The sequence below is a fragment of the Mastomys coucha genome, unplaced genomic scaffold (genome assembly GCF_008632895.1).
Source record: "Mastomys coucha isolate ucsf_1 unplaced genomic scaffold, UCSF_Mcou_1 pScaffold7, whole genome shotgun sequence".
Taxonomy (NCBI): Eukaryota; Metazoa; Chordata; class Mammalia; order Rodentia; family Muridae; genus Mastomys; species Mastomys coucha.
The window spans coordinates 97,492,839-97,505,545 of NW_022196913.1; the positions used below are offsets into that span (position 1 = coordinate 97,492,839).

General features: G+C 46.1%; 1 long non-coding RNA gene across 1 annotated transcript in view; it reads left to right on the plus strand.

The window, feature by feature from the left end:
* Positions 1–6,754: 6,754 nt before the first annotated feature.
* LOC116081665 overlaps positions 6,755–12,707 on the plus strand; it is a 12,679-nt gene continuing 6,726 nt past the window's right edge. The window contains exon 1 of the long non-coding RNA XR_004114955.1: positions 6,755–6,888. This is a non-coding gene — a long non-coding RNA (uncharacterized LOC116081665). The remainder of the gene's footprint in view (positions 6,889–12,707) is intronic.

Consider the following 12,707-nt stretch of genomic DNA (forward strand, 5'->3'; position numbering starts at 1 on the left):
TTTTTTTTTGTCACAATTGGAAGGTTGCTAGTACGGTTGTAGAGGCTGCAGCACAGTATCATCTCCACAGTAATCAATCCAGCCCCAAACAGGTATGGCTGAGAAATCTTGTCCTGCAGGAATATATTATAAAGACAGAGAGGACTAAAGTTATCTTTCTCAAGTCCACGGTATCAGTATTGCTTCTAGCAATAACTTAGCACTACTGAGTATTCCCCATATATTACTGTTGTTCGATGCATGCGTTCATACATTTTTTGAGAAAGATAATAAAATGCAATCCTAAAAGTTCTTGTGCCTGGTGCCTGATGCTGCTGTCCACCTCACTCGATGGGCCATTCTACTCTCCAGTGCCCCATCATCCAGTGAGCTTCGTGGACCCCTCCAAGTATGGTGGTCTCACAATCATCTTTCATAATGGCTTGCTTCCAAGAGGCAGAACACGGAGAGCCAAATCTTCCAGTGGCATGATATCACTCCCACTGGATTCCAACCAAAGCAATGGTCTGGGCATGCTCTGCATCAAGACTGTGGTGGAAGAGAGCACATCTTGATGCAGGGATGGCATGGTGACAGAACAGAAGACAATGAGCAAAGGAAGGTCTTGGGGTGGCCCCAGTTTATGACAGTGAGGTATTCGGATGATGTTGAGGGCACAGCCTCCACACCAGTGGCTGTAAACAAGGCTTTTGAGTCGGGACATATAAAAGCGTGGGGATTCCTAGTCCGTTTTTTTTTTTCTTTTTTCTTTTTTTTTTTTTTGCACATCTAGATTCACCTATTGTCACAGAAACCCCAAGTCACTGATCATTTCCAGACTCATTCCCACGTCTGTTTTCCCCAAGGGTGGCGTGACTGAGAGGGAATGTTGTCTGGGGAGCCACAGGAAGGAATTCCACAGCTGGTGTAGCCTCCCCCACCCGAGGAGCCAGAGCTTGGGAGACCCTGCCCCGAGGTGGATGCTTGTGTGTCGGTTGTTGTAGAGGAAGCAATGCCAGGGCCACAAAGCCCTTCTCTCAGAACCACTTTCCTCAGCCTTTCCATCATCCTAGCAACAAGAGTAGAAAAACCATGAGTTAAAACTCTGGAAAACCTGAGCGAAATAAAGTCTCAAGATAATAGGGGTGGGGGGTCGGGGGGGAGGAGGGAGGTGTGTATGCAGAGGCTACGGACAGAAGAGACATGCTTTCAAAGGAGCAACTGTGTCCTGAGCAACCTCGCCAGACAGCTTTTCAAACCTGGGGAGACAAGCAGTTGTGTAGATGGGGATAGCCCACGTTTTGAAAGTTCTAGGGTCGGGTGTATTGGGAGTTCGAAAGTAAAATCACGGGATACTTATCTGTGGTGGACTTGCTCACCTGAGCACCGCAATCCAGTTCTCAAGGGAGATTTCTCTGCTCTGTTTCTGGAAGCCTCCTTGAGCCTGGCACCCTAAGGTGAGGAAGTGAGGGAAGGCTGGCTAACATCCCCTCCTCCATACTGATTTGTCTGTCTAGTCATGTAGAGGCTGCTGGCCTCCACCCTCTCTGGTTTCCCACTAGGACAGAGGGTATTTTCACTGTGGCTTTCATCCTTTTCGGCCAGACCCAGTGCTTCTGCTCATGAGTGCTGGTCTACACTCAGGGTGCAGGAGGTAGGGGGTGGGAGGTGGCCAGTTCACTCAATCAGAGATCAGGGAGAAGGCCAGCAGAAATTGGTTGGACAGAGGGTATTTTCACTGTGGCTTTCATCCTTTCCCGCCAGACCCAATGCTTCTGCTCATGCAAAGAGAAGGAGCAAAACGAATTCACTCTCTTTGCTGGAGTCCTAGTGACTAGCGTTAAATCTGAGTCAGAGAGAAGGCAGGTCTCTCACTCAAGCCGCTCTGGTCTGAGTGAACTCTTGTCTCAGGGCACTTGGCAAGCAATGGCCTGGGCTAAGCAAATCCTATTGTTAAAACAAACAACAACAAAAACAAAAACAAAAACAAAAACAAAAACAAAAACAAAACAAAACAAAACCGTTTTCCTTGGTATTTCCTTCCCCAAGTATCCTAGGCCTCCTATGCCCCAGCAAGTATTTCTGCCACCTCGGTGACCACATGCCCTTAGGATCATGTTGCTCCCTTTCTTGTCAGATAGCAATGCCTCAATTTCTTTAGGGAATTAAAAAAAAAAAGTGCCATTTTTTTCTGCACTTTTTCATGTTCACGTGGTCCTTATTAACTGTCCTTCATGACTCTCTAAGATGGCAGACCGATACCCAGACTGGTCAAAGAGCACCTTATTCTGGGTAGAATCGCTGACTCAGAGGTGAGCTGGTGTTGTGAACAAGGCCAATCAGAAACTTCCCAAAGACTTTATGTATGACTGCTGATGGAGCTACTCTGTCTTCCACAAGAGTCAGGAAAGGTTCCCTCCATGGAGGGAGACTGGCAGCCAACTGCCAAAATTCTGAGTCTTGAACTCATGAAGCAGCACAGCCAAGAGAGAAGGAGTCCTGACAACATGGTTCGAGTCCTTCCAGGAGACTTTAAATAGTAAAATAATAATAATAATAATAATAATAATAATAATAATAATAATAATAATAGCAAAACCTCCATTTTGTCTTCCAGTTTTGCCTGGGTGCTGTTATCCAGAATCCTCTGCAAGACTATCTGTAATAAAAAGACCATATCAAGGGTATTCCCTTCTCACCCCAAACCTTAAAGTACTGAAGTCCTCGGGAGTTGTGCTTTCAACTGAGATATGGGGACCAAGAAGTGCAGGGAGGTGGCTTTAGCACAAACCGTGCTAAACCAGATCTTACCCATAGGTAATTTACACATGAAATGGGCTGGAAGCAATGGTTTTGAAAGTCTCTTAGGGCTCCTGTCATCCAGGACTCTAACCCTGCGTCTGACCTGACAAAGCACTTGACCTTTAGAGAGCTGCCTGTGCGCCTGTGCTCTCCCAGCCTCTACTGGAAGGAAGAGGCTTTAAAAAAAAAATTGTAGCCACCAAGAAGAACATCACCTTCATTGCATCCTTGCAACCTAAAAGACAGCCAAGAGAGGCTTCTTTATAAAACACAGTCAAAACTGCCGCATGAGTTAATCAAGAGACTCGCCTGCTGACGGAGAGAAAAGGACCAGTAGTTCATAGGCATGGCGCTTCCTTTCACCTGTTTTGATTCCTGCTTCCCAGTTCCTCTACTGCTAGCATGTACTGGGTGTGAGGGAGCTTGGGGGCTGTGTGTTAGGAGTGTGAGTTTGTTCACGTCTGTCCTTGCCCTGGCCCTGACCTGAAGGCTTGAAGAGGCCGCCAGGCTAAATCAGATTTGGGACCGGACTCCCCTGCAGAGAGAACATGGGTTATCTGTGGGAGTAGGTGGGTCCTCAGATACATGGCACCCCAGGGACTGACCAGTGGCTGACACTGTTAGATGCCTTCAATGTTACCTGCCTCCCTTTAGAATGACAAGACACCTGATTTTGGTCTAGGCATAGGCAGTCTTTTACCAGCCTCCTTTTCTGCTAGAGGTGACCAGATTCTCCCCTGAAAATGAGATGTGATCAAAGTGATCCCAAGGTGACTTTCACAAGAGGCAGCACCTATTTCTGTGCCCTCCTGTGGGGTTGGGGTGTGCATGCCCACCATGTTGGATAGTACAATCCGAGGCCATCCTAAGCTAACTCAGCCACCTGGGTTGTCTTGAGCTTCTGAAGTTATAAATCCAGCAGTCTTGAGTGAATATGCATGTATATTTGCTTCTCTGGAGGACTTTTGCTAATTCAGTAGTTCTACTTGGGAGACCATAGAAAGCATTACCTATAAAAAATTGACAGCAATCCAGGAAAGCAAAAACCTATTAAATAAAAAAGCAAAAATTTGAAAAGCACAAAAAATTTTAGTCTCTCATTTTAAAATGCTGTGAGCAAAGCAAGTGTCACACGGCTTCCCAGTCCATCTGCAAAATAGACTGAGGTCTAGACAATGTTTGTTTTGTCTTCTCCCTCTCTGCAAGGTTCCTGATAGGATTAGTCAGTGATAAAGGATGCTACCAGAAACACGGAGGTATGGCTAAACACATCTACAGTGTGACCTTCAACCCCACCCTATTTCTCCTAAAATACATGCCCCTCTGAAAATGCTATTTGGGGTGGGGGGGCTAAGGCAGCAACAGACATAGAACTCATTTCTATTATACCATCATCTAGTCTGGCTTTGGCACTTTCTCACCATTTCAGGAACAGTGTATGCCAATGACCCATGTACTTGGTTTTAAACTGTTGCTTGTAAATTGACCCCCTTGGGCAAGCCACAGGACAACATCAGCAAATCCTTCATGGCACAGGAAGAGGAGGGGAAAAATCGAAGTCCTTACATTCAGGAGCCTTCCTGTTTATGGAGTCATTTGTTCACAGACATTTTGTAATCAACGTAGCAATCTGTGTCTGGGTCGTCTGCCACTGGAGATGTTTAGAGCCTACAAAAGACTGGTGTATTAGTGGTGCAGTTAATTATCTATTTATCTGAGAGCTTGATTACAAATCTGTAATGAATGTCTAGATGTCTGGGGAAATTGGATGTTGCAGTTTTATGTTTTGGTGGATTGTGGGTAAATAGTAAACAGAAATGTTCAGTGATGCACAGTAAACAAAAATTTAATTTTTAAGGGAATAATGGGCCTGGGTCATCAAATGAAAGATGGTGAAAGTGAAGCCTTCTGCCTGAACAGCTTCTTAGACATTAACACCTTTCCTAGCAAATTGGTATAAGGACAGCTAATTGACTCCTGTGGGGCCCCTAGTTGCCTTGTCCATAAAAGAAAAGAGGCTGGGTTTAATCTTTGCTAAAGACTCATCCATCTTTAAGATACTGGATTAACATGAAGTTTCAGGAAACCTTTGCTTACATTTCCATCCCATTTTTAGCACTCTAGTATAATAACAAGCCACCCAGATAAATTGGAAGTCCTACCTTCCAGAACTGCTTAGCCCTCCAGCATGCCTCTTATTCTTTTACAGGGTGGCAGCTGCCTCACTATAAACAGATTGTCACCTTTTAGTTCAAGGCACTTCTCTAAATTGGTAAGTCTTCCACTTACAATCAAAATTCAGCCTTGTGAGATTTTGTTTCAGGATCCTAGACTACATTCCCTCTAGAACTAAGGAGAGGGACCTAGCTTCCCACATACATTTCCAGAGAGGCTCAGTTCAGGAGCCAACTCTACAACCTTCTCCATCATCCCCATCAGCCCAACCCCACAGGTCCTGGGAATTCTTTCTCCAGTATCCCAGCCTGCATAGCCTCCTGCACCAAGTATGTCTTCCCCTGCTTAGGCCAGACCACCTCGTGTGGGAGGCCCTCTGCCAGGTTTGTGCTGCTCCCAACCTTGGTCAGAGAAGCATCTTATTGTAGTGGGTAGGAGTTAATGCTTTGGGGGTTAATCCCTTATTACTGACTTATTACAAACTTCTTCCTGTTCAGGTTGCTGAGAATCAGCAACTGTGACCATTCAGCCACAGATGTTGTGTCTTATATTAATGTCCCATTCCTAGACTCAGGAAATGTCTCAGAAGTGGGTCTGGGACAGAATGCTAAATACTATACTGTAGACATGACTGTTGCATATATGAACTTATTGGAGCTCTGGTTACCTTGTGCACAGGACTTGCATAAGATCAAGCCAGCGAAAATTCCAGGGTGGAGAAGGGAGGGCCTCTGGAGATGCCACCCAAGGAGCTTTTGGCAGTTAATGGTTGCCAGAGAAAGCAGAGACCCTTTTCTTTCCGAGGTAAAGCCACGGGTTGATTCCCCATGCCCTAGCAATGACCCACAACCCAGTGCATCTAGACAGCACAGATCTGATGCAATAGGTTAAGAAAAATAAACCAAATCTTTTAAAAGGACATGAAGTTGGGTGAGAGATATGATGGGGTGGTCTTGGAGGGGCTGAGGGGGGAGTGAGGGGTGGAGATGACTGAGATACATCGTATACATGTATGAAATTTATTTATTTTTTTAAAAATTAAAAGTCTTTTAGATCATTACCAGCTTCAGCTCATTGGCTGCTGCCAATACATTTTCTGTATTTATATCTCCATGCCAATGGAAGAACCGTAAGGCTTCCTAATTGGTGGGGAAAGACATTTTCTATCAAATGGTCATAAAAAGTGAATGTATGAAGCCTCCCCAATCCCACTCACAGAATGGCTTTCTCACAACTGCCTTTTGTTTCACAACTGAAAGAACTAAAATTCAGAGAGGGATGATGACTCAAGATTATATAGCTGGTCCTTCCTGAACATGAGAAACACTCAAACCCAAGTTACCCAACTTCAAACCTAGATGCTTTTCAAGATACAGAGCCCCTGTAGTATCATCTTCACAGTCAAGAGGTTTGGCATCAAAGCTGCTTCCCAGTTCATCACAGTCTTTATGTGGCTCTCCAGAATAAGACATCCTAAGGCTGACTGGTCCTATTTGCTCCTCTCTTGCTGTATTAGCTCAGGGAGACAGGAAGGAAAAAAAAAAAAGGTGGGTTTAATTTAAGTGTCTTAGTAAAATAAGCCAGGAGAAACTCCAGAGTGCTCCTGACTTTCTGTCCCTCTGCCTATGCCCAGAGTCGAGTCCTTTAGGTCTGCTGCACTGTGACAGAGTGCCAACCTCTAACTGCCAACTGTTAACTGTTAACTGCCCAGGGCTGCTGAGCATGATGTCAGGCCTGATCATGTGACTTGTTTTGGCCAATGGGGTGTGAGTCAGCCAGCAACTAGTTCTTCCTTCTTTCCAATGTTGTTTTTTAAATTCTGTTCCATGAGACCATCTAGACTAGATGCTGCTAGCCATGCCAGGTCTCACAGCAAAAAAGATGGCAAGCTGAGCTTGAGGCCAACTTCAAGGAATGTGTCGATAAACCAAGGTGTGTTGTAAGCCTCTGAGCTTGCAAGCTCACCATTTGTTGTCACAGCAGAATTCTAACCTGTGCCAACGCAGCCTAACACACATTTCTTTGTATTAAAAATGGTTTTTTTTTTCAGCTCTTATCAGGCAGCAGGCTCTTTGGAAGAAGATGTTCTATCTTCCAAAACTAGACCAGAGGTCTAGGGAGACAATGATGAAGGGTTTTAGAAGGATACTATAGAAACCAAATGGAGTCCAGATTGGTCAGATGGAGGGAGCCGCACGCTAATGCAAGTTGGATAGGTGTTACTCTGTACTCTATTCATGCCCACTGCTATCCAAGAAATAGTCCAGGACGTGGCTGCTTGGCATTTCTGAGGTGGGGGGAGGGATATCACACTTTGGGACCTGGAGTGGTTCTAGGGGACAAAGATAGCATCTTAAATATTTTGTGTCCTAACATCTAACCAGTACTTCCTAAAACATCATCTCTGAATCTCGCTGCTTGTGTCTTTGAGTCAACAACTTACACTGACACTCAATAGGAAGGGTCAGTGACATGGCTCACCAGGGGTTTTTTTGTTGTTGTTTTTATTGTGTGTGTGTGTGTGTGTGTGTGTGTGTTTTAAGTGCTTGCTGCCAAACCTGACAGATTTGGAGTTGATCTCAGGACCCACATGATGGAAAGAGAGGATAGACCCTGCAAATTGTCCTCTGACTTATGCATGTATACTGTGCCTTGTGATGCACAAAAATAAATAAATGTAATTTTAAAACATTTTAAAAAGAAACACGCGGATGAGGAGATGGCTTGATGGGTTATAAAAGCACATGCTGCTCTTCCAGAAGACTCATATTCAGTTTCCAGCATCCATGTCAGGGGCTCATAGCTGCCTGGAACTCCAGTTCCAGGGGATCTGGCATTCTTGTTCTGGTTCTGCTCACACCATGTATGCACACAGACACAAGTGCGCATGATGAAAATCAAAAGAACACGATACAAGAGGGAAAGATGAAGAAATGGAGGGGAAGGAGACAGAGAAAGAAAGGGAGAGGAAGAGAGAGAGGGAGGCTGGAGCAGAGCCCTGTCTGGCCATATGGATGCCTTAAATGTCAGCCCTCCTAGGCACCATGCCCTGTGAGTAGAAGGAAAAACCCTCAGAGGAAGGACTCTTGGCCCAGCCTTGGATGCTGCTTCTGTCACTGCCTGTGGTCCATGCACATGGTCTTGGGTCAGGAGTGTCGGAGAGTAGCCATGAGTGCAGGAAAGTTGAGAGAGACCTTGACCGTGTCTCCCTTACACTGCCCACATGGCATTGACACCAGAATGAACTCAGAAGATAAAATGCCCTTCAGGATTGTCCTACATTCAGCTGCTATAAAGAGTTGGTCTCATCTGCATGACAGTCAGGAAACACAGACTGATACAGAAGAACCCATTTCAGGAACTTCTCCCCTTGCTTATAATGCATGTCAGCAAATAGCTTGCTTGCAGTGGTTGTGCTCAGGGAACTGCTGGGCCCTAGCACAGTAGCAGTCTGCAGCTGAAATGTGAGCTCATTGAGACTCTTCCTCAGCTCTGGCAATAGACTTTGACATCTCCAGATATGTTATGGAAAATGCTACTTGAAGCTGTCCTAAGATGTCACTTGTTATATCCCCAAAGTACTCTGGAATTACTGTTAACCTTCAACCCATGGCTGGCATATCCCGAATCAAAACGAGAGCGTTTCTGGTGCTCTCTGGTAATGTGGGAGTGGGTATCCATCCCATCTCTTTTCATCCGGCCCCAAATGATCAACTTCTAGCAGTTTCCTTCTCCAGATCCTGTCCCAAGTCACAGGCTTCCACCATTGCCTCCACCCAGGCATAGTGCTCTTGCCAGAGTAGACAGAAAACAGTATGACTATGCATATAAATGTTAACTATGCTCCATAGGAGACACTGTGGCTTAAAATTCACATTATGATCCTCAGACTTGGGCTGGTGAGATGGCTCAGTGGGAAAGGCAGTGGCTGCCAAGCTTGACAACCTGAGTTGGATTCCCAGGACCCACATGGTGGAAGAAGAGAACCAGCTTCCACAAGTTGTCCTTTGACTGCCATGCATATGCGGTTAAACACACACACTCCACAAATACTTGGAGTAATTTTTAAAAAAAATTTTCACGTGAGGAAAGTCTTCTCAGGCCCCTCTCACAGGCCATCTCCTCCCAGCCTGAGTTTTGAACAGACCAGACTCTCTCTCTCCCTTGGGCCACATTTCCACTGGTCAGCAGATGATTAAGGCGTCCTTGGGGGGAGCATCTTTCCTCCAGAGGCCGACTGGGCAGCTGGTGGGTGGGATGTCACAAATGTCCTGAGGGATGGCAAAGTGAAGCATCTAAGGCACTAATTCAAGCCTGTTCTTGTAAAGCTCGTACAACTTAAATTTCCAGTGACTGCATTGGAAATTTTAAATCGTGGGATTTCTCCCACACTCCCTTAGGAAACAAACACAAACAGGCAAGTGTAACAAAGGGACCTATGTGGGGTTTTTTTTTTTTTTGCCTGAACATTCACAAGGGATATTATTCTCAGAAACATGGGAAACACCTGAACATGTATGTTAAGTGTGTCCAGCTTTCTGGAGACAAGAAGAAAACACGAGAGTACAGCTTCCCTGTCCCCAGTTTTGACCTCAGCAGTTCTGATGCATTAGCCAGTGTTCACCTTCCAGTCAGTCCCTGCTACAGATCCTTCAATGTCACCCCTAGACTGTCAATGAGGACATGGAGACGCACAGGTGTCACATGGCTTGTCTGAGTTGCAAGCTTGCCAGGCAGTTGCAAGATGAACATCATGCTCAATAAAAGAATTATGCAGACCCATGATTCTCGAACTGAACTCAAAAACAAAAGAAAATCAAAACCTAGAGAAGGGTTGTGTCCTATTTTACAGATGGAGAAAATGGGACTTTTTAATAAGTGATTTAGCAAATGTTGTTAAATCAGGGTGTCTCTGCAGGTGACGCTTCCGTCCACCTGTCGAGTCATGGTATTGGAAAGAAGAGCAGAGCCCTGTTGGGACACCTGGCTATGTCAACCCTCCCAGCCACCCTTTGTATGGAAGGAAGGAGCCTTGGGGAACAGCTCTTGGCCCAGGCGACCAACAGAAAGGCTCAGATGGAGCCTATCGACAAAATGTTAGGTGTGATAAGTGTCACATTGCAGGCTCATAGTAGGGAGTAGAATAGAATTGACCTGCACAGGGAGGACAGACACTGTCCTGTCTCCTCACAGATGGCTGCCTTCTGGCTCCAGGGCTCTGGCCAGCAGCCCTGTGCTACAGCCATGACCTACTTTTCGTTTAGCCAGTTAGCCGTGTGGCCTATTTCTTTCCTGCAGAATTATTTCCTAACACTGGCTGGGTATGACATGCTGAGCATAGCATTTATGCACTTGGATGTGAAGAAAGAAAAACCCCTTTAAACTCGCAGAACAGTATTGTGGAGCCAGGAAAAATTAAGATCAGAGTCTCAGATGGTTCTCTGCTTGCATTCACTTTGGTTTCCTTTTCTACAACTACCCCAAATTGTGTGTGTGTGTGGGGGGGGGCTCTGGGTTGCTGTACCAAGTGCTTTCCCAACTACTACCTATTAGAATACAGTCTTTCCCAAGGTTGCTTTGCACAGTGGCATCTTAACTTGCTAATAAAACCCCACTGCCCACAAGGGCCCTGCTGCAGGATTCAAGGGAAGAGTGAGAATGTTGGTAAGTGATGTTAAGGTGGTAATTAGGCAAGGTAATTAGACCCTGTTGAAAGAGCTGAGCTGCAAAGTGCAGCGTGATAAAGGGGATGCCTAGACAACTAAATGGGTGTAATTAGATACAAAAGCTCCCATTCTCTCTCCCTTTCTGCTTCTCAAGCTTTTCTGATTCTCAAGTCCAAACCTGCTGGTCCTCAGCAGCCCTAGAGACCTGGGGAGTGTTGTGTTCCTCAGCTAGCAACCTCCCCCTAGTCTGCGCCTCGGAGTTCTTTATCTTTTTCTCTACCTTATTGCCACACTCTCCCAATACAGAGCTGTAAACTCTAAGGATTTTCAGAGCATACGGTTACAAAATCAGCCAGCCGGGGAAGTCAAAAGGCTTATGCCTGCCCTGAGCTCTTAGTTTCCGACTCTTCTCGGAAATTGATTGGATGCTCCATTGGCTCTGGAAATGGGGTTCCACCCACTGTGGGCTTTGGCTCCTGCCCTCAGTGGTCATTTCAACACACAAATTGGAACGCATCATTCTTTAGCTCAAAGCCCTTCCGGGCTTCCCCAGCGTACACACAGTGGCCCCGAGGCTCCTTCTCTATCGTCTATGTCCTCCGTGATCTGACCTCTTCGGCCGCCTCGTTCTTCCTCTCCGTGTGCCTGCTTTGGTCTGACTCCCCTGTTGTGTTTCCAGCCAACGCACATATCTGCACTCGGGACATTTGCACTGAGCAGTAGTCCTTCCCCCATCACGCCCTATGGGTCTCAGCTGAAATATCACAGTCCCACGAAAGTCTTCTTCAACTTTGCTCCAGCAGTTCTGTCTCCTTGGCGCTTTTTTTTTTCTTCAGACTACTAAACCACAACGAGAAACTACTCACTGTTTGTCTCTTGTTGTTCCCCGCCTCACCACCAGGCTGCAGGCTCCCCTCGAGAGTAAATGGTCTTTTTCACTGGTAAAGGAATGCATCTGGAGTCCTTCAAACAGTGGTGAGCTGAAACACCACCACCACCACCACATTACTATTTCTCCTGTACCTATCTTGGGCACCTGCGTTCATTTTTCAACGCCTGACAGTTTGCCTCCGGTTTCAGTAATCACTCCGGACCCAGGCCTTCACATTACTTTCTTGGGTTACTTGCTACTTTGCTTTCTATCACAAATAAACACCCCGACCGACTGAAAGCAACACGGGGAAGAAAAGCTTTCTATCACCTTAAGGAGTCATCACAAAGGGAATGTAGGGCAAGAGCTAAAGCAAACAACAACAACAACAACAACAAAAACAAAAACAACAACAACAAAAAACAAAAACAAAAACTGGAGGTGGGAACTGAAGCACGGAGGGGTCCTGCTTACTGGTTTGCTCCCTGTGGTTTACTCAGCCTGCTTTCTTATGCCACCCAGGACCACAGGATGGCACCACCCACAGTGGAATGGGCCCTCTACATCAATCATCAGTAAAATGCTCCATAGACTTGCCTACAGGCAATCTGATGGAGGTCATACCACACCTGAGTGAGGTTACTTCTTTCCGGACGACTCCTGCTTCTGTCAAGTTGATAAAAATAAAACCACCCAACAACACACACGGACTCCAGTCATTGGCTCACTCACATCTATGAGGAGTCCATAAGCCCAGCTCAGAAGGGACGCTTTAACCAAGTCTAACACATTTCTAACTTAATGGGAAATTGGCCAAACAACTCAGTACGGTGGTCCCCAACATGGTAGTCTAATAGAGAACTACTATATGCCCTGAGAGATGGAGAGGGTGGAGAGGGGAGGGTGGAGGAGGTAGGGATGGAGAAGGCATGGATGTAGGGAGTAGGAATGGAGGGATGTAGGGTTTGAGGAAGTAGGGATGAATAGTTTAGAAATGGAGAGGATAGGGTAGAGAAGATGCAAATGGAGAGGACCGGTGAAGAGGGTAAGGGTGGTTAGGGTGGGGGTGAAGAGTGTAGGAATTGAGAAAGTGGGGTGGCCAGGGTAGGGATAAAGAAGGCAAGCATGTCGTGTAGGGAAGGAGAGGGTGGGAATGGAGAAGGGTTGAGATGCCAAGGTGGAGAGCCTAGGGGTGGAGACTATGGTGGGAATGG